Below are 12,902 nucleotides of genomic sequence, written 5' to 3'. Positions count from 1 at the left end.
AACCAGCTCAGAATTCGTTAATCACAAGAAACTTCCATGGGCAAGGTCTGAGACCGATCCAACATTTTCTTATTTCGCTCCAAAATGGTGGCCAAAATATATAGGCAGGTAGACTTTGGCATTGTGAAAAAGGTTGGAAGCAAAAAAGAAATAGTGAGACCTTTCTAAGGGGTTGTTTTGGGGCTCCGAACATGTCCGATAAGAGTTGCGCGAAAGCAAAAACTAACCAGCTCAGAATTTGTTAATCACAAGAAACTTCCATGGCCAAGGTCTGAGACCGATCCAACATTTTCTTATTTCGCTCCAAAATGGTGGCCAAAATATATAGGCAGGTAGACTTTGACATTGTGAAAGAGGTTGGAAGCAATAAAAATTGTGAGACATTCTAAGGGGGTCTATTGGGGCTCGGTCATTGCCGATAAGAGTTGCGCGAAAGCAAAAACTAACCAGCTCAGAATTCGTTAATCACAAGAAACTTCCATGGCCAAGGTCTGAGACCGATCCAACATTTTCTTATTTCGCTCCAAAATGGTGGCCAAAATATATAGGCAGGTAGATTTTGGCATTGTGAAAGAGGTTGGAAGGTAAAAAGAAATTGTGGGACCTTTCTAAGGGGTTGTTTTGGGGCTCCGAACATGTCCGATAAGAGTTGCGCGAAAGCAAAAACTAACCAGCTCAGAATTCGTTAATCACAAGAAACTTCCATGGCCAAGGTCTGAGACCGATCCAACATTTTCTTATTTCGCTCCAAAATGGTGGCCAAAATATATAGGCAGGTAGACTTTGGCTTTGTGAAAGAGGTTGGAAGCAAAAAAGAAATTGTGAGACATTCTAAGGGGGTATATTGGGGCTCGGTCATTGCCGATAAGAGTTGCACGAAAGCAAAAACTAACCAGCTCAGAATTCGTTAATCACAAGAAACGTCCATGGCCAAGGTCTGAGACCGATCCAACATTTTCTTATTTCGCTCCAAAATGATGGCCAAAATATATAGGCAGGTAGATTTTGGCATTGTGAAAGAGGTTGGAAGCAAAAAAGAAATTGTGAGAAATTCTAAGGGGGTATATTGGGGCTCCGAACAAGTCCGATAAGAGTTGTGCGAAAGCAAAAACTAACCAGCTCAGAATTCGTTAATCACAATAAACTTCCATGGCCAAGGTCTGAGACCGATCCAACATTTTCTTATTTCGCTCCAAAATGGTGGTCAAAATATATAGGCAGGTAGACTTTGGCATTGTGAAAAAGGTTGGAAGCAAAAAAGAAATTGTGAGACCTTTCTAAGGGGTTGTTTTGGGGCTCTGAACATGTCTGATAAGAGTTGCGCGAAAGCAAAAACTAACCAGCTCAGAATTCGTTAATCACAAGAAACTTCCATGGCCAAGGTCTGAGACCGATCCAACATTTTCTTATTTCGCTCCAAAATGGTGGCCAAAATATATAGGCAGGTAGACTTTGGCATTGTGAAAAAGGTTGGAAGCAAAAAAGAAATTGTGAGACCTTTCTAAGGGGTTGTTTTGGGGCTCCCAACATGTCCGATAAGAGTTGCGCGAAAGCAAAAACTAACCAGCTCAGAATTCGTTAATCACAAGAAACTTCCATGGCCAAGGTCTGAGACCGATCCAACATTTTCTTATTTCGCTCCAAAATGGTGGCCAAAATATATAGGCAGGTAGACTTTGGCTTTGTGAAAGAGGTTGGACGCAAAAAAGAAATTGTGAGACATTCTAAGGGGGTATATTGGGGCTCGGTCATTGCCGATAAGAGTTGCGCGAAAGCAAAAACTAACCAGCTCAGAATTCGTTAATCACAAGAAACGTCCATGGCCAAGGTCTGAGACCGATCCAACATTTTCTTATTTCGCTCCAAAATGGTGGCCAAAATATATAGGCATGTAGATTTTGGCATTGTGAAAGAGGTTGGAAGCAAAAAAGAAATTGTGAGACCTTTCTAAGGGGTTGTTTTGGGGCTCCCAACATGTCCGATAAGAGTTGCGCGAAAGCAAAAACTAACCAGCTCAGAATTTGTTAATCACAAGAAACTTCCATGGCCAAGGTCTGAGACCGATCCAACATTTTCTTATTTCGCTCCAAAATGATGTCCAAAATATATAGGCAGGTAGACTTTGGCATTGTGAAAGAGGTTGGAAGCAAAAAAGAAATTGTGAGACATTCTAAGGGGGTATATTGGGGCTCTGTCATTGCCGATAAGAGTTGCGCGAAAGCAAAAACTAACCAGCTCAGAATTCGTTAATCACAAGAAACTTCCATGGCCAAGGTCTGAGACCGATCCAACATTTTCTTATTTCGCTCCAAAATGGTGGCCAAAATATATAGGGAGATAGACTTTGGCATTGTGAAAGAGGTTGGAAGCAAAAAAGAAATTGGGAGACCTTTCTAAGGGGTTGTTTTGGGGCTCCGAACAAGTCCGATAAGAGTTGCGCGAAAGCAAAAACTAACCAGCTCAGAATTCGTTAATCTCAAGAAACTTCCATGGCCAAGGTCGGAGACCGATTCAACATTTTCTTATTTCGCTCCAAAATGGTGGCTAAAATATATAGGCAGGTAGAATTTGGCATTGTGAAAGAGGTTGGAAGCAAAAAAGAAATTGTGAGACATTCTAAGGGGGTATATTGGGGCTCGGTCATTGCCGATAAGAGTTGTGCGAAAGCAAAAACTAACCAGCTCAGAATTCGTTAATCACAAGAAACTTCCATGGCCAAGGTCTGAGACCGATCCAACATTTTCTTATTTCGCTCCAAAAGGGTGGTCAAAATATATAGGCAGGTAGACTTTGGCATTGTGAAAAAGGTTGGAAGCAAAAAAGAAATTGGGAGACCTTTCTAAGGGGTTGTTTTGGGGCTCTGAACATGTCTGATAAGAGTTGCGCGAAAGCAAAAACTAACCAGCTCAGAATTCGTTAATCACAAGAAACTTCCATGGCCAAGGTCTGAGACCGATCCAACATTTTCTTATTTAGCTCCAAAATGGTGGCCAAAATATATAGGCAGGTAGACTTTGGCATTGTGAAAGAGGTTGGAAGCAAAAAAGAAATTGTGAGACATTCTAAGGGGGTCTATTGGGGCTCGGTCATTACCGATAAGAGTTGCGCGAAAGCAAAAACTAACCAGCTCAGAATTCGTTAATCACAAGAAACTTCCATGGCCAAGGTCTGAGACCGATCCAACATTTTCTTATTTCGCTCCAAAATGGTGGCCAAAATATATAGGCAGGTAGACTTTGGCATTGTGAAAAAGGTTGGAAGCAAAAAAGAAATTGTGAGACCTTTCTAAGGGGTTGTTTTGGGGCTCTGAACATGTCTGATAAGAGTTGCGCGAAAGCAAAAACTAACCAGCTCAGAATTCGTTAATCACAAGAAACTTCCATGGCCAAGGTCTGAGACCGATCCAACATTTTCTTATTTCGCTCCAAAATGGTGGCCAAAATATATAGGCAGGTAGACTTTGGCATTGTGAAAGAGGTTGGAAGCAAAAAAGAAATTGTGAGACATTCTAAGGGGGTCTATTGGGGCTTGGTCATTGCCGATAAGAGTTGCGCGAAAGCAAAACTAACCAGCTCAGAATTCGTTAATCACAAGAAACTTCCATGGCCAAGGTCTGAGACCGATCCAACATTTTCTTATTTCGCTCCAAAATGGTGGCCAAAATATATAGGCAGGTAGACTTTGGCATTGTGAAAAAGGTTGGAAGCAAAAAAGAAATAGTGAGACCTTTCTAAGGGGTTGTTTTGGGGCTCCGAACATGTCCGATAAGAGTTGCGCGAAAGCAAAAACTAACCAGCTCAGAATTCGTTAATCACAAGAAACTTCCATGGTCAAGGTCTGAGACCGATCCAACATTTTCTTATTTCGCTGCAAAATGATGGCCAAAATATATAGGCAGGTAGACTTTGGCTTTGTGAAAGAGGTTGGAAGCAAAAAAGAAATTGTGAGACATTCTAAGGGGCTATATTGGGGCTCGGTCATTGCCGATAAGAGTTGCGCGAAAGCAAAAACTAACCAGCTCAGAATTCGTTAATCACAAGAAACTTCCATGGCCAAGGTCTGAGACCGATCCAACATTTTCTTATTTCGCTCCAAAATGATGGCCAAAATATATAGGTAGGTAGATTTTGGCATTGTGAAAGAGGTTGGAAGCAAAAAAGAAATTGTGAGAAATTCTAAGGGGGTCTATTGGGGCTCCGAACAAGTCCGATAAGAGTTGCGCGAAAGCAAAAACTAACCAGCTCAGAATTCGTTAATCACAAGAAACTTCCAAGGCCAAGGTCTGAGACCGATCCAACATTTTCTTATTTCGCTCTAAAATGGTGGCCAAAATATATAGGCAGGTAGACTTTGGCATTGTGAAAAAGGTTGGAAGCAAAAAAGAAATTGTGAGACCTTTCTAAGGGGTTGTTTTGGGGCTCTGAACATGTCTGATAAGAGTTGCGCGAAAGCAAAAACTAACCAGCTCAGAATTCGTTAATCACAAGAAACTTCCATGGCCAAGGTCTGAGACCGATTCCAACATTTTCTTATTTCGCTCCAAAATGGTGGCCAAAATATATAGGCAGGTAGACTTTGGCATTGTGAAAAAGGTTGGAAGCAAAAAAGAAATTGTGAGACCTTTCTAAGGGGTTGTTCTGGGGCTCCCAACATGTCCGATAAGAGTTGCGCGAAAGCAAAAACTAACCAGCTCAGAATTCGTTAATCACAAGAAACTTCCATGGCCAAGGTCTGAGACCGATCCAACATTTTCTTATTTCGCTCCAAAATGGTGGTCAAAATATATAGGCAGGTAGACTTTGGCATTGTGAAAGAGGTTGGAAGCAAAAAAGAAATTGTGAGACCTTTCTAAGGGGTTGTTTTGGGGCTCCCAACATGTCCGATAAGAGTTGCGCGAAAGTAAAAACTAACCAGCTCAGAATTTGTTAATCACAAGAAACTTCCATGGCCAAGGTCTGAGACCGATCCAACATTTTCTTATTTCGCTCCAAAATGATGGCCAAAATATATAGGCAGGTAGACTTTGGCATTGTGAAAGAGGTTGGAAGCAAAAAAGAAATTGTGAGACATTCTAAGGGGGTCTATTGGGGCTCGGTCATTGCTGATAAGAGTTGCGCGAAAGCAAAAACTAACCAGCTCAGAATTCGTTAATCACAAGAAACTTCCATGGCCAAGGTCTGAGACCGATCCAACATTTTCTTATTTCGCTCCAAAATGGTGGCCAAAATATATAGGCAGGCAGACTTTGGCATTGTGAAAAAGGTTGGAAGCAAAAAAGAATTTGTGAGACCTTTCTAAGGGGTTGTTTTGGGGCTCCCAACATGTCCGATAAGAGTTGCGCGAAAGCAAAAACTAACCAGCTCAGAATTCGTTAATCACAAGAAACTTCCATGGCCAAGGTCTGAGACCGATCCAACATTTTCTTATTTCGCTCCAAAATGGTGGCCAAAATATATAGGCATGTAGACTTTGGCTTTGTGAAAGAGGTTGGAAGCAAAAAAGAAATTGTGAGACATTCTAAGGGGGTATATTGGGGCTCGGTCATTGCCGATAAGAGTTGCGCGAAAGCAAAAACTAACCAGCTCAGAATTCGTTAATCACAAGAAACGTCCATGGCCAAGGTCTGAGACCGATCCAACATTTTCTTATTTCGCTCCAAAATGATGTCCAAAATATATAGGCAGGTAGATTTTGGCATTGTGAAAGAGGTTGGAAGCAAAAAAGAAATTGTGAGACATTTTAAGGGGGTCTATTGGGGCTTGGTCATTGCCGATAAGAGTTGTGCGAAAGCAAAAACTAACCAGCTCAGAATTCGTTAATCGCAAGAAACTTCCATGGCCAAGGTCTGAGACCGATCCAACATTTTCTTATTTCGCTCCAAAATGGTGGCCAAAATATATAGGCAGGTAGACTTTGGCATTGTGAAAAAGGTTGGAAGCAAAAAGAAATAGTGAGACCTTTCTAAGGGGTTGTTTTGGGGCTCCGAACATGTCCGATAAGAGTTGCGTGAAAGCAAAAACTAACCAGCTCAGAATTCGTTAATCACAAGAAACTTCCATGGTCAAGGTCTGAGACCGATCCAACATTTTCTTATTTCGCTCCAAAATGATGGCCAAAATATATAGGCAGGTAGACTTTGGCTTTGTGAAAGAGGTTGGAAGCAAAAAAGTAATTGTGAGACATTCTAAGGGGGTATATTGGGGCTCTGTCATTGCTGATAAGAGTTGCGCGAAAGCAAAAACTAACCAGCTCAGAATTCGTTAATCACAAGAAACTTCCATGGCCAAGGTCTGAGACCGATCCAACATTTTCTTATTTCGCTCCAAAATGGTGGCCAAAATATATAGGGAGATAGACTTTGGCATTGTGAAAGAGGTTGGAAGCAAAAAAGAAATTGGGAGACCTTTCTAAGGGGTTGTTTTGGGGCTCCGAACAAGTCCGATAAGAGTTGCGCGAAAGCAAAAACTAACCAGCTCAGAATTCGTTAATCTCAAGAAACTTCCATGGCCAAGGTCGGAGACCGATTCAACATTTTCTTATTTCGCTCCAAAATGGTGGCTAAAATATATAGGCAGGTAGAATTTGGCATTGTGAAAGAGTTTGGAAGCAAAAAAGAAATTGTGAGACATTCTAAGGGGGTATATTGGGGCTCGGTCATTGCCGATAAGAGTTGTGCGAAAGCAAAAACTAACCAGCTCAGAATTCGTTAATCACAAGAAACTTCCATGGCCAAGGTCTGAGACCGATCCAACATTTTCTTATTTCGCTCCAAAAGGGTGGTCAAAATATATAGGCAGGTAGACTTTGGCATTGTGAAAAAGGTTGGAAGCAAAAAAGAAATTGTGAGACCTTTCTAAGGGGTTGTTTTGGGGCTCCCAACATGTCCGATAAGAGTTGCGCGAAAGTAAAAACTAACCAGCTCAGAATTTGTTAATCACAAGAAACTTCCATGGCCAAGGTCTGAGACCGATCCAACATTTTCTTATTTTGCTCCAAAATGATGGCCAAAATATATAGGCAGGTAGACTTTGGCATTGTGAAAGAGGTTGGAAGCAAAAAAGAAATTGTGAGACATTCTAAGGGGGTCTATTGGGGCTCTGTCATTGCTGATAAGAGTTGCGCGAAAGCAAAAACTAACCAGCTCAGAATTCGTTAATCACAAGAAACTTCCATGGCCAAGGTCTGAGACCGATCCAACATTTTCTTATTTCGCTCCAAAATGGTGGCCAAAATATATAGGCAGGCAGACTTTGGCATTGTGAAAAAGGTTGGAAGCAAAAAAGAATTTGTGAGACCTTTCTAAGGGGTTGTTTTGGGGCTCCCAACATGTCCGATAAGAGTTGCGCGAAAGCAAAAACTAACCAGCTCAGAATTCGTTAATCACAAGAAACTTCCATGGCCAAGGTCTGAGACCGATCCAACATTTTCTTATTTCGCTCCAAAATGGTGGCCAAAATATATAGGCAGGTAGACTTTGGCTTTGTGAAAGAGGTTGGAAGCAAAAAAGAAATTGTGAGACATTCTAAGGGGGTATATTGGGGCTCGGTCATTGCCGATAAGAGTTGCGCGAAAGCAAAAACTAACCAGCTCAGAATTCGTTAATCACAAGAAACGTCCATGGCCAAGGTCTGAGACCGATCCAACATTTTCTTATTTCGCTCCAAAATGATGTCCAAAATATATAGGCAGGTAGATTTTGGCATTGTGAAAGAGGTTGGAAGCAAAAAAGAAATTGTGAGACATTTTAAGGGGGTCTATTGGGGCTTGGTCATTGCCGATAAGAGTTGTGCGAAAGCAAAAACTAACCAGCTCAGAATTCGTTAATCGCAAGAAACTTCCATGGCCAAGGTCTGAGACCGATCCAACATTTTCTTATTTCGCTCCAAAATGGTGGCCAAAATATATAGGCAGGTAGACTTTGGCATTGTGAAAAAGGTTGGAAGCAAAAAGAAATAGTGAGACCTTTCTAAGGGGTTGTTTTGGGGCTCCGAACATGTCCGATAAGAGTTGTGCGAAAGCAAAAACTAACCAGCTCAGAATTCGTTAATCACAAGAAACTTCCATGGTCAAGGTCTGAGACTGATCCAACATTTTCTTATTTCGCTCCAAAATGATGGCCAAAATATATAGGCAGGTAGACTTTGGCTTTGTGAAAGAGGTTGGAAGCAAAAAAGAAATTGTGAGACATTCTAAGGGGGTATATTGGGGCTCTGTCATTGCCGATAAGAGTTGCGCGAAAGCAAAAACTAACCAGCTCAGAATTCGTTAATCACAAGAAACTTCCATGGACAAGGTCTGAGACCGATCCAACATTTTCTTATTTCGCTCCAAAATGGTGGCCAAAATATATAGGGAGATAGACTTTGGCATTGTGAAAGAGGTTGGAAGCAAAAAAGAAATTGGGAGACCTTTCTAAGGGGTTGTTTTGGGGCTCCGAACAAGTCCGATAAGAGTTGCGCGAAAGCAAAAACTAACCAGCTCAGAATTCGTTAATCTCAAGAAACTTCCATGGCCAAGGTCGGAGACCGATTCAACATTTTCTTATTTCGCTCCAAAATGGTGGCTAAAATATATAGGCAGGTAGAATTTGGCATTGTGAAAGAGTTTGGAAGCAAAAAAGAAATTGTGAGACATTCTAAGGGGGTATATTGGGGCTCGGTCATTGCCGATAAGAGTTGTGCGAAAGCAAAAACTAACCAGCTCAGAATTCGTTAATCACAAGAAACTTCCATGGCCAAGGTCTGAGACCGATCCAACATTTTCTTATTTCGCTCCAAAAGGGTGGTCAAAATATATAGGCAGGTAGACTTTGGCATTGTGAAAAAGGTTGGAAGCAAAAAAGAAATTGGGAGACCTTTCTAAGGGGTTGTTTTGGGGCTCTGAACATGTCTGATAAGAGTTGCGCGAAAGCAAAAACTAACCAGCTCAGAATTCGTTAATCACAAGAAACTTCCATGGCCAAGGTCTGAGACCGATCCAACATTTTCTTATTTAGCTCCAAAATGGTGGCCAAAATATATAGGCAGGTAGACTTTGGCATTGTGAAAGAGGTTGGAAGCAAAAAAGAAATTGTGAGACATTCTAAGGGGGTCTATTGGGGCTCGGTCATTACCGATAAGAGTTGCGCGAAAGCAAAAACTAACCAGCTCAGAATTCGTTAATCACAAGAAACTTCCATGGCCAAGGTCTGAGACCGATCCAACATTTTCTTATTTCGCTCCAAAATGGTGGCCAAAATATATAGGCAGGTAGACTTTGGCATTGTGAAAAAGGTTGGAAGCAAAAAAGAAATTGTGAGACCTTTCTAAGGGGTTGTTTTGGGGCTCCCAACATGTCCGATAAGAGTTGCGCGAAAGCAAAAACTAACCAGCTCAGAATTCGTTAATCACAAGAAACTTCCATGGCCAAGGTCTGAGACCGATCCAACATTTTCTTATTTCGCTCCAAAATGGTGGCCAAAATATATAGGCAGGTAGACTTTGGCTTTGTGAAAGAGGTTGGAAGCAAAAAAGAAATTGTGAGACATTCTAAGGGGGTATATTGGGGCTCGGTCATTGCCGATAAGAGTTGCGCGAAAGCAAAAACTAACCAGCTCAGAATTCGTTAATCACAAGAAACTTCCATGGCCAAGGTCTGAGACCGATCCAACATTTTCTTATTTCGCTCCAAAATGATGTCCAAAATATATAGGCAGGTAGATTTTGGCATTGTGAAAGAGGTTGGAAGCAAAAAAGAAATTGTGAGACATTCTAAGGGGGTATATTGGGGCTCGGTCATTGCCGATAAGAGTTGCGCGAAAGCAAAAACTAACCAGCTCAGAATTCGTTAATCACAAGAAACTTCCATGGCCAAGGTCTGAGACCGATCCAACATTTTCTTATTTCGCTGCAAAATGGTGGCCAAAATATATAGGCAGGTAGACTTTGGCATTGTGAAAGAGGTTGGAAGCAAAAAAGAAATTGTGAGACCTTTCTAAGGGGTTGTTTTGGGGCTCCCAACATGTCCGATAAGAGTTGCGCGAAAGCAAAAACTAACCAGCTCAGAATTTGTTAATCACAAGAAACTTCCATGGCCAAGGTCTGAGACCGATCCAACATTTTCTTATTTCGCTCCAAAATGATGGCCAAAATATATAGGCAGGTAGACTTTGGCTTTGTGAAAGAGGTTGGAAGCCAAAAAGAAATTGTGAGACATTCTAAGGGGGTATATTGGGGCTCGGTCATTGCCGATAAGAGTTGCGCGAAAGCAAAAACTAACCAGCTCAGAATTCGTTAATCACAAGAAACTTCCATGGCCAAGGTCTGAGACCGATCCAACATTTTCTTATTTCGCTCCAAAATGTTGGCCAAAAGATATAGGGAGATAGACTTTGGCATTGTGAAAGAGGTTGGAAGCAAAAAAGAAATTGGGAGACCTTTCTAAGGGGTTGTTTTGGGGCTCCGAACAAGTCCGATAAGAGTTGTGCGAAAGCAAAAACTAACCAGCTCAGAATTCGTTAATCACAAGAAACTTCCATGGCCAAGGTCTGAGACCGATCCAACATTTTCTTATTTCGCTCCAAAATGGTGGCCAAAATATATAGGCAGGTAGACTTTGGCATTGTGAAAGAGGTTGGAAGCAAAAAAGAAATTGTGAGACATTCTAAGGGGGTCTATTGGGGCTTGGTCATTGCCGATAAGAGTTGCGCGAAAGCAAAACTAACCAGCTCAGAATTCGTTAATCACAAGAAACTTCCATGGCCAAGGTCTGAGACCGATCCAACATTTTCTTATTTCGCTCCAAAATGGTGGCCAAAATATATAGGCAGGTAGACTTTGGCATTGTGAAAAAGGTTGGAAGCAAAAAAGAAATAATGAGACCTTTCTAAGGGGTTGTTTTGGGGCTCCGAACATGTCCGATAAGAGTTGCGCGAAAGCAAAAACTAACCAGCTCAGAATTCGTTAATCACAAGAAACTTCCATGGTCAAGGTCTGAGACCGATCCAACATTTTCTTATTTCGCTCCAAAATGATGGCCAAAATATATAGGCAGGTAGACTTTGGCTTTGTGAAAGAGGTTGGAAGCAAAAAAGAAATTGTGAGACATTCTAAGGGGCTATATTGGGGCTCGGTCATTGCCGATAAGAGTTGCGCGAAAGCAAAAACTAACCAGCTCAGAATTCGTTAATCACAAGAAACTTCCATGGCCAAGGTCTGAGACCGATCCAACATTTTCTTATTTCGCTCCAAAATGATGTCCAAAATATATAGGCAGGTAGATTTTGGCATTGTGAAAGAGGTTGGAAGCAAAAAAGAAATTGTGAGACATTCTAAGGGGGTATATTGGGGCTCGGTCATTGCCGATAAGAGTTGCGCGAAAGCAAAAACTAACCAGCTCAGAATTCGTTAATCACAAGAAACTTCCATGGCCAAGGTCTGAGACCGATCCAACATTTTCTTATTTCGCTGCAAAATGGTGGCCAAAATATATAGGCAGGTAGACTTTGGCATTGTGAAAGAGGTTGGAAGCAAAAAAGAAATTGTGAGACCTTTCTAAGGGGTTGTTTTGGGGCTCCCAACATGTCCGATAAGAGTTGCGCGAAAGCAAAAACTAACCAGCTCAGAATTTGTTAATCACAAGAAACTTCCATGGCCAAGGTCTGAGACCGATCCAACATTTTCTTATTTCGCTCCAAAATGATGGCCAAAATATATAGGCAGGTAGACTTTGGCTTTGTGAAAGAGGTTGGAAGCCAAAAAGAAATTGTGAGACATTCTAAGGGGGTATATTGGGGCTCGGTCATTGCCGATAAGAGTTGCGCGAAAGCAAAAACTAACCAGCTCAGAATTCGTTAATCACAAGAAACTTCCATGGCCAAGGTCTGAGACCGATCCAACATTTTCTTATTTCGCTCCAAAATGTTGGCCAAAAGATATAGGGAGATAGACTTTGGCATTGTGAAAGAGGTTGGAAGCAAAAAAGAAATTGGGAGACCTTTCTAAGGGGTTGTTTTGGGGCTCCGAACAAGTCCGATAAGAGTTGTGCGAAAGCAAAAACTAACCAGCTCAGAATTCGTTAATCACAAGAAACTTCCATGGCCAAGGTCTGAGACCGATCCAACATTTTCTTATTTCGCTCCAAAATGGTGGCCAAAATATATAGGCAGGTAGACTTTGGCATTGTGAAAGAGGTTGGAAGCAAAAAAGAAATTGTGAGACATTCTAAGGGGGTCTATTGGGGCTTGGTCATTGCCGATAAGAGTTGCGCGAAAGCAAAACTAACCAGCTCAGAATTCGTTAATCACAAGAAACTTCCATGGTCAAGGTCTGAGACCGATCCAACATTTTCTTATTTCGCTCCAAAATGGTGGCCAAAATATATAGGCAGGTAGACTTTGGCATTGTGAAAAAGGTTGGAAGCAAAAAAGAAATAATGAGACCTTTCTAAGGGGTTGTTTTGGGGCTCCGAACATGTCCGATAAGAGTTGCGCGAAAGCAAAAACTAACCAGCTCAGAATTCGTTAATCACAAGAAACTTCCATGGTCAAGGTCTGAGACCGATCCAACATTTTCTTATTTCGCTCCAAAATGATGGCCAAAATATATAGGCAGGTAGACTTTGGCTTTGTGAAAGAGGTTGGAAGCAAAAAAGAAATTGTGAGACATTCTAAGGGGCTATATTGGGGCTCGGTCATTGCCGATAAGAGTTGCGCGAAAGCAAAAACTAACCAGCTCAGAATTCGTTAATCACAAGAAACTTCCATGGCCAAGGTCGGAGACCGATCCAACATTTTCTTATTTCGCTCCAAAATGATGGCCAAAATATATAGGCAGGTAGATTTTGGCATTGTGAAAGAGGTTGGAAGCAAAAAAGAAATTGTGAGAAATTCTAAGGGGGTCTATTGGGGCTCCGAACAAGTCCGA

Source organism: Haliotis rufescens, unplaced genomic scaffold (assembly GCF_023055435.1).
Source record: "Haliotis rufescens isolate VD_foot unplaced genomic scaffold, xgHalRufe1.0.p SCAF_2, whole genome shotgun sequence".
Taxonomy (NCBI): Eukaryota; Metazoa; Mollusca; class Gastropoda; order Lepetellida; family Haliotidae; genus Haliotis; species Haliotis rufescens.
This window is presented reverse-complemented; position numbering follows the sequence as displayed.